The sequence below is a fragment of the Xyrauchen texanus genome, chromosome 31, assembly GCF_025860055.1.
Source record: "Xyrauchen texanus isolate HMW12.3.18 chromosome 31, RBS_HiC_50CHRs, whole genome shotgun sequence".
Lineage (NCBI taxonomy): Eukaryota > Metazoa > Chordata > Actinopteri > Cypriniformes > Catostomidae > Xyrauchen > Xyrauchen texanus.
In genome coordinates this window covers 30697562-30707291 of record NC_068306.1, presented here as the reverse complement: position 1 = coordinate 30707291, position 9730 = coordinate 30697562, and the positions used below count along the sequence as shown (strand labels likewise).

Genomic DNA, 9730 nt, shown 5'->3' with positions numbered 1-9730 from the left:
CAGCTATTTCTCAACTGTGGCTTTTCAGCCTTAATTCTGGGTCTCAAACACACAATTGCACTCTAATGCATCTCTCTCTCTCATTTGTCTCGCTCTTGAATTTCTCCTTTTATCGCTCTCCACAGTGCTTACTGCAATCAGAAATAGGCATTAGACATATAGCATTTAGGTGTGACCACTTACCGATTTCTCTCACCGGACAAACGCTCGACCATGTAAATGTATGTTTATTAAGCTTTTTTCCTCTCATTTTGCTTTTTACTTCACTTGCTAGTTAGAATACAATCAGGATAAGCACTTTTATAACATGATTGTTTTTTCAATAATAACTGCTAGTTCCCCGTCTGTCGCTCACTTCGACGTTGTGTCAAAGAAGCGACACTAGGGGTCTCTCTTGAGCACCGAATATGCCTCTAATCTGTGAAAAAAGGCCAATTAGAAGTTGGCAGACAGTATTTGCATACCCCGCCCCCAGACATACGGGTATAAAGGTGAGGAAATACATCAAATTTTCTTCGGAGCCGATGGTTGTGTATGCAGTCAGCTGCGAGTTAACACCCGTTCCTGTTCCTCTGACGCTGCCTGCTGTTGGATCTACGGCACACTACAGCGGCTTTCTCCTTCTCTGCACGGCAGTGCAGTTTGCCCCTGGGCGCTTCGACAGCGCAGTTAAAAGAGTTATTTTCTCTAAAAAGAGCAAATACACAGCTGGCGTTGAACGTCCTTTTCAGGACGCGTCTTTTTAAAGACGTCTTTTCCGCCTCTGTGTAGTTTCTGGATGCGGTTGATTTCTCCCCACCTCTGACGGTCATAAAGGCTGCCTTGCGTGCCTGGGCTGCGATTACACGCAGGCAGCGCTTTGGAGGTGATTTGGGGATAATGACAGGCTCCATTTGGCGGGTAAATCCCATCCCAATCCTATCCCATGATAGAGCCTGTCCCTCCAACCAGGTAAGATTTGACACAAATCAGTTTAAAGTACTCTCCAGTATTGAGATCTAGATCATTGAATGTATATGACTGGAAAAAATAGAGATGTTTTTGACTCATATGCCATTATGAAATATCACCACCCTGTGCCACCTCTCCAGGGCATTAATAACATAATTCTGAACAGATCTCCATATATCTTTTGTCTTGGTGAAGGTCAAGCTGGTGGAAATCCACAGTGCCATCATTGTCCTTCAGCTGGACTGTAATGGAATCACTGAATTCTCATATTCCTCTGTGTCTATGATGCTGCCAAACTGCTCTCTCACGAGCCCCCATCACATCTCACTCATCTCTTTTGTGGGACTGAACTTTCAGGGCCAAATATTGACTATTGGATTGTGGTTCAAAAATTCCATAGACTGACATTGAAGCAGGAACCCAAGCAATGTACAGTAGACACCAAAATATCACAGACTTTGGGGTGTGCTCTTTTAACTTGGACCAGTAAGTAACTAAACAGCAAAGTTGTAAAAAAAATAAAAACACGTAGAACACCTTCGCAACCGCAAAGCGTTTATAAGTGTTATAAAATCACTTACTAACCTTTTCTGTGTTACAGCCAATTGTACAACTTGTTGCCATGACGGCATAAGGCCCTAAAACAACCATAGAAATTATGATTTAAACAACTTTACAGCTCAAATAATACATGAGTTTTAACAGAAACTTTTATGTAAGTGCTTTTATAAAATTATAAGCTTTAAATTTCTGCCTTTAAACCCTCCAGAAATTGGCCACATTGACTTCTATTATAAGAGAATCACAGTAACCTCGATTTTTGCTTTTTTAAAGAAAAGGAGGAACTAAATGAGCCAAAATACATTTTTGTGGTAATCAACATTATGCCGCAAATGCTGTCGATTGAGCTGAACTTGTAATGATCCCAGAATATTCCTTTCATTTTGTACTTGGCACAAATCTCTTCTAATTGTGTGCAGTCATTTCATGTGAATAAGAATATGATTCTGCTCTTGCTGAATTTGTGCCATCAGCAGCTTGCTTTTTCTTTCCTGAGACTTGGGTTGGAAACTACATAAATAACTACCTGTATTTTTCTTTATCATCATCATGTCAAATTTTAATAGAGGTTTCCTTAATAGTTTACTAATTAGGGTTGGGAACCAAGAAATGGTTCTTATTAAGAACCAGTTCCATTTTTAAAAAAAATCATGGAACTGTATGATTTTCATTTAAGTTCTCTTAGTGGTTCTTAAATGTGCATTTTTCTGCCAATGTGGATGGATCAACAAACTAAAATACTCTGAAAGTGTTTCCTGCAGTGCTATTCAGTGGCAGTACTGCACCTTACTGAATTTACAATGCGAAACACATAGCGCAAACATTGTAATGCAGTTCCCGAAGAAATTACTCTTATGATCTGGATCTTTTTAGTGAATCAACAGCACTTCAGTCAGGGTAGTTACTGAATTTATCTCACTGACCTGGAAGATATAACTTCTGTCATGTCCAGCTTGAAATGAACCAGGAACTGTATTATGGAATGTTGTATAAAAGCTTGTGAGACTTAAATTTGTCAGTGCAGTTACTGGTTGTTATCTGTAGTTAAAGATGGACGTACACATTATGTGTTTTGTTGTAATTAGTGAAATATAAAAAAATGAATGAATTAAATATGTTAGCAATTGGGTTTTCAAACTTTTTGATGCCAAGGTTCCCCAAATAGGATTGTCTCCTTGTGAGGGACCCTCTTCCTGAGATATAAAAGCAGCTATATGTTTTCATGTATAAAGACCAATTGTGAGAAAATGACATGAGTGATATTATAAAGATGTTTTGTTTGAGAAATTAAATAATTGAAAATATAATAATAAAATGGCTTTTATATTGCCACTAAGCCAAAACAAATTACTTAAATACAGGATATCTGGAAAATATTTACTTTGTATCAAGTTGACAGTGTTCCTTTTTTCTGCTCAGTTTCCTCTATAAAAGCAGTATCGTATTACATACCATGGATATAAAATTCTACACACCCCTGTTAAAATGCCATGTTTTTGTGATGTAAAAGAATGAGACCATGTTAAATCATTTCAGAACTTTTTCCACTTTTAATGTGACCTATAATGTGATCAATTCAATTGAAAAACAAACTGAAATCTTGTGAAATTCTGTGTTCAGACTTAATCACATTCAAACTCATGTTAAATAGAAGTCATTACACACCTGCCATCATTTAAAGGGACTCAAAGTTCAACTGTTCTAGTAGGATTGTCCTGACATTTTCTAGCAAAAGCCATGGTCTATGGGGTAGGGTGGCAAGACGGAAGCCTTTTCTTACAAAGAAAAACATCCAAGCCCGGCTGAAGTTTGCAAAAACAAACATCAAGTCTCCCAAAAGCACATGGGAAAATGTGTTATGGTCTGATGAAACCAAGGTTGAACTTTTTGGCAATAATTCCAAAAGGTATGTTTGGCACAAAAACAACACTGCACATCACCCAAAGCACACATACCCACAGTGAACCATGGTGGTGGCAGCATCATGCTTTAGGGTTGTTTTTCTTCAGCTGGAACCGGGGCCTTAGTCAGGAAGGAGGGAATTATGAACAGTTCCAAATACCAGGCAATTTTGGCACAAAACCGTCAGGCGTCTGTTAGAAAGCTGAAGATGAAGAGGAAGTTCACCTTTCAGCTTGACAACGACCCAAAGCACACATCCAAATCCACAATAGCATGGCTTCACCAGAAGAAGATTAACGTTTTGGAATGGCCCAGCCAGAGCCCAGACCTGAATCCAATTGAACATCTGTGGGGTGATCTGAAGAGGGCTGTGCACAGGAGATGTCCTTGCAATCTGAGAGATTTGGAGCACTTTTGCAAAGAAGAGTGGGCAAAATTGCCACGTCAAGATGTGCCATGCTAATAGGTGCTTCATCAAAGTATTAGTTTAAGGGTGTGCACACTTATGCAACCAGGCTATTGTGAGTTTTTTTTATTTAAAATTTTTCCCCCTCAAAGATTTCGGTTTGTTTTTCAATTGAATTGTTCACATTATAGGTCACATTAAAGGTGGAAAAAGTTTTGACATGATTTTTCTTTGTCTCATTCTTTTACATCACAAGAACCTGGCATTTTGACAGGGGTGTGTAGACTTTTTATATCCACTGTATAAACATAAATAAAATTCCATTGAAATTTATTTTTAGTCGATAAACATTTGAAAAGTTACATTTTGTAATTTATTTTAATTTTTTTATTCACATGTAATACAAAAAAAGTTCTCTGAAATTTTTCTCTGAAACCCCCTCTTGAGGCCCCTGACGGCCCACGGGCCACAGTAAAAAAAAAAATCAAATAAAAAGTAGAACCAATTATTGTGTCATTTTGGTGTCATTTTGGGGCTGGGCCCCCTACGGTTACAATTGTAGAATATCCCGTGACTGTGTTGTGTTTTGGAAATAAATTCGCTGAAACTTCAAAATCCTGGCCATCAAGTCAAATGAATGTTGTCAAACAAACAAAGAATGTGGATTCTTTTGGAGCATATTAATAACGGACAGCAACAATGTATGAGACTGAGAAAAGGGAAAGATATCATCAAATTCAGTAAAGGAAGAAAAATGCCAAACAAAATACATTTATGGACATCACAGCATAACTTAAAATCATGAAGACTCTTCATATAGATGAAAATAATAATTTAATAAACAAAATAGAAAACAAATTTGATCACCACCTACCACTGAGAGAGCACACATGACTGAAAGGAAAAGGAAATCCAAATATGGTACTGGCAAGTGGAATCACAAAATATATCTATAATTGTAAATATCTGTATATTTGTCCATTCTCTGGGATTGTGCTGGGGACTCTAAACATCACTGACTACAAACTGTTTTTTTTTGTTGTTTTTTGGTTTTTGCCAGCATCTAAGACATGGACTGTGTACCACTTTGCATACTATCCATCCTATATGTGAATGACAGGTTTCATAAATTTTTCTAAAAACAGCTAATTGTTAGCACTTGTCATTTTGGTCATATACATTTACGTATATCAGCACGTGTTGGATGCATATTGTACATTTTACACTGAGAAAATAGCATGTATTTTACTAAAATTCCATCATTGTCAGCAGGCTGACTGAGTAATATGTTGCTGCCTTCAAGCATCGGGTGTTCGTTTCTACAACATGTCATGCATTCAAGCGAGACAACAAAATACAGAAAAAGCTAAGCTTACACTTATGCACAATGCACATTCGGCAAAAGCTCATTTTTTTTATTTTTTTTTTTTATTGTACTGCAAAAACCTGCATCACTTATACACAATATATATAATTTATTAATGCATTGTATCCTAAAAAGTATTCATTAATTAGCTTAAAACAAAACCTGAAGGGTGAGTCATTAGTTGACTGTCATATTTAACAAATTAATATTACTGAAATAAAGGACAGAATTTGAAATCATTTAGCAAAATCATTGGTTTCCATCATCTTTGTTGTCAAAATGCTCCTTACAAATTCTCAACTCAGCAACTTGGGTATCATCTAGAATTCCTACTTTCCCACTTGTAAATATGACTTTGCTTGGTCATTTATGTGCTCAGAACTTGTAATTACAATATTTCCGACCCCACTTGAAGAGCATATATATTACTGTGTCAAAATAAGAGTTCCCCAAGAAATATGCAAGAATGAAGCTGGCGTCTTCCATGTTTCCTGTTCTTTTCGACAACAAAGCACTTGAACGAGACAAACTCATAATTCCCACTTCAAAATTGGGAAGTATTGTAGGATAATTCTGACAGCACATAAACGCAGCATACTGAATGCAATTACTATGTGACAGTGTAGTTTGTCCCAAAACTGCTGCACTGTCTTTATACATACTCAAAAGTATGTACAGAGTATGTGTCTATGTAACTTTTCCATCACTATTGAAGATAGCAAAGTAGAGGGACACAATTTTTGTAAAATCGAATTAAGCACAAATGGTTTGCAATTGATTGGTTGGATGTTATCAGCTGTTTGTGTGTTTGGGAAAGGATCCTCCATTTGTGTTGGATGTGAATCTAGGAGCAGTGAGCCGACTGGTGTCCATCGCTGTTCAGTGTCATGGAGAAAACACTCAAGGACTGGAGATAGTTTGCAAGGCAAAAGATAACTCTCTTTCTCTCTTCATATCTCTTTTTTTCAACAAGTCATTGATGCTCTCGCACTTTCCTGTCTAACACAGACTTTTAATTGTTAATTTGTTTTCCTTTCACTGGACTTGAGAAACCCCCGGTTTGTCTACAAGAAAGAAGGACAAAGCAGTTTGGAGGTGTTTGAGATACTGTCAAAGTTTGTTTTCCCTCTCTCCCACAACCTGGTAGGACCCTTTGAAAATAGTCACATATCTGACATGTGTATTACTGGGAAGAACTAAAGACCTTTCATTGTCTTTAATGATATACATTTTCTCTGCCTACAGTCACTCTTCACCTTTAAGTACCGAGAGAGGTTTCCAGGAGATGGCTGGAAGATCTACGACCCAGTTGCTGAATACAAAAGACAGGTATTTTTTCATACTACCAACCACAGAGAATGGATATGTAATTTAGCTTTTTAGGGGGATAGTTCACTCAAAAATTTTAATTCTGTCACAAAAAGTGATGTTCTTCATCAAATTCACTACACAGCATCTTTTTTTATATGCATCGTACTTTGTAGCTCCGCCCAGGATCCTGCTTCACATAGCTGTATATTAAACATCAAATATGGTTTGATTGGCAGCTGTTGTATCATTTTGCTCAAGATAAGAAGCCTCATTGAACAGATGCTGCTGTATGTGTGTGTGTGTGTGTGTGTGTGTGTGTGTGTGTGTGTGTGTGTGTGTATAATGGGTGATGACAGGGTCTGCCAAATGATAGTTGGATCATCAGTAAAGTCAACAGCAGTTATGAAGTGTGTGAGACTATCCAGCCTTGCTCGTCCTGCCTTCAAACTTCACAGAGGACAAACTTAAGAGAGTTGTGACCTTCAGGGCCAAATGCCGTTTCCCGGTAACTTCCTCTCTAAAACTTTTCACACGCAAATTTGTTAACCCAGGGTCATACTTAACCCTGGGTAAACAAAGTCCTAGGTTACCTTGTTTCATGTTCCACACAGTGTTAATAACTGCTTATTAATGAAAAGGGGAAATGACAGCAGGCAAATATTCTCCTTTAGTCTGTTGTCTTTTGAAACATACTACAAAAACACACACAAAAGGAATACTGTTTCTTCATCACACCAGTTCTTGCGTTCGCCATCACTGTTCACCTGTTTAACATTTTACTGGTTTCCCTCAGATGGAGAATGTCACCCTTGGTGCAGCAATGCAGGATTAACCCATTAAAAGTGTGCTAATCCCTTTTCAAATTTATAAGTGTGAAACACCTGTGGTTAAAAGCAGTGTTTAAAAAGATGATAACCCAAGGTCTAGCACAATATGAAATGCCCTTCTGTATTTATGAATCAGGTTTTTTCTACATTGGGGGACCAAATGTCCCTACAAGGATCGTAAAACCTGAAATCTCTGACATTGGTCGTGTTAGGATGCACTTAAGAAAACTTTTTTTCCAGGGTTTTTGCTGAAAGTGGTGTTCTGAAATGTCATGTATACAAGAACGCAGATTTCCTTATTTCCTTAAGGGATTACGAGAAAGGAGTTTAACATACCAGGGTTTCTCCCGAAGAACTGTGTTTATGTGGTCATGTAAACACATAAGCGACTTTCTTACAGGAGAGCACATGTGCGTAAACAGACTGGATAACAAATGTCATGGGATGGAGCCCAGCTGTCAACACAGCAGAAAGAATTCATAATTTCTGGGAGTACAGTGGGAAAATCAAAAACTATAACCATTTATACACAGCAACATAAAATATTGTAGTTTGACACAAGAGGGATATCCCATTAATTCAGTGCAATTCTGCTGCAGGTCGCGATAGAAAGATAGGGAAACAAACACTGCAACAACTCTGGAATACGTATCTAGAAATAAAGTGAATCAATGGAGAACATAATAGCGAAGTTTTCCTCTGATGCCACGTTTGTTGTTTACATGAGCCTCCCTGCGGAGAAAGCTGCTTACTGATTGAGCTGCATGTAAAGTGGAGTAAAGTGTACACCGCTTATACAGTCCATTTTCTGGTGTCCATGCAAATTTAGTCAATTGAGAGGACCAGCCAACAGTCCCCACGATGAAAACAGCTTAATAAACATAGTAGGGGAAAACATATATATAATATAATTAGCTCAGTATAAAAAACGCTGAAGACAATGGAAATTCCTCACCATTATAGAAAAACAAACCTGTCCGTGTGTGCATTTGACAAATCTTTAGAAATCAATATGCCCTCAACTGCATACATCAAAATATTTAGTTGTGAAAGATTTTCTTAAGATAAGCATTTAATAATTTAATTTATAGTCTTGGTTCTTCTAAAACAGTGGCGGCTGCTGGTCTTTCAAAGAGGGGAAGCTCATTTTCGGCCTACATTATAAACTTATTTACCCTATTTTTTGCACTAAATCAATCTTAGGTGTTGATCTGCCCTGCTGTTTAATTCTAATTTTTTCCTCGTAAGGAAGACTTTCAAATGGCTTCGCCAAAATCAGGTCGACAATATTAGCACCGTCTGCCAGCGTCGCGCAGTTTCACCCGTACAACGCTAGCCTAGCCTACTGTATGAATGAATGAATGAACGAACGAACGAGCGGCTCTAAAACAAAATATATTAAACTTGGTAAAACTGAAACAAGGAATGTGGTGTATAATTGTGTGAAATGTATTATGCAAATTGACTAGCAATTTCAGCCAAACAAATATAAAGAAATAGGTTGCAGCAGTTTGTCTTTCGACTACACTTGAGAAATCCGCGATGGGACTGAGCGTGAAATAGCTTCAGTGACTTCTTATAGTACAGCTTCGCTGTCAATCAAAAAGAGATGCAGTCTTTCGACAGATCCTCCAATCATCACGCGGAAGCCCGGAGTCCGGGCCAGCCCACTCCTCATTCACCCCCAGAGACGCTGAGCGTCCGTGGGCGGGACATAATCGCAGCATTTATCCAATGACCGTCTATTTTCGGAGCACTGAAAAAAACCGTTCAGAGCAGCCCCATTGAAGTCAATGGACGCTCGGCTTCAACAGGGAAATGCACTGACGCTACGGGAATGTATATGAAGTAAACCGAGTCAGCCGACCTGCTATATGTAATGTAGCTGATTCTGAATGAACTCGTCTTCGAGATGAACGTGTTCTAACGCATTTTTAGTCAATAAATTGTTTACACAATAGTACATATTTGACCATTATTTTTTTGACATTATAGGGGAAGCTGAGATTCCCTTGCAGTCTTAAAGAAATCCCCACTGTTCTAAAACCTTTATAAGACTAGCTTCCTAGCAGCATCTATATTTGCAGTTTAATAATATTAGCAATGAGTTGAAGGATTGTGAACTATGCAACACTTTTAAAAATCTTATTTCACCCTTTGAATAACTTTATTAGCAGTAACTTTATATAAATCTAAATATAAAAAAGTGTTGTTTTTTGCTGGAAATGAAACAAAATGGTTTATATACTGTATTAAAAACCATGCAACAATGCCTGTTTTTGATGACATGGTGCTGTCACGATCCCCTGTGTTTCTCACTTGTCATCCCGAACTACACTTCCCATATCCCCTACCCTCATCACTGCCAGTGTCATTGTTCTCACCTGTATGTAATTTAATCATCAT

The 9730-nt window shown here is 37.9% G+C and overlaps 1 pseudogene; it reads left to right on the top strand.

Moving 5' to 3' along the window:
- Positions 1-4738: 4738 nt before the first annotated feature.
- LOC127624919 (myotubularin-related protein 2-like) overlaps positions 4739-9730 on the top strand; it is a 23144-nt pseudogene continuing 18152 nt past the window's right edge.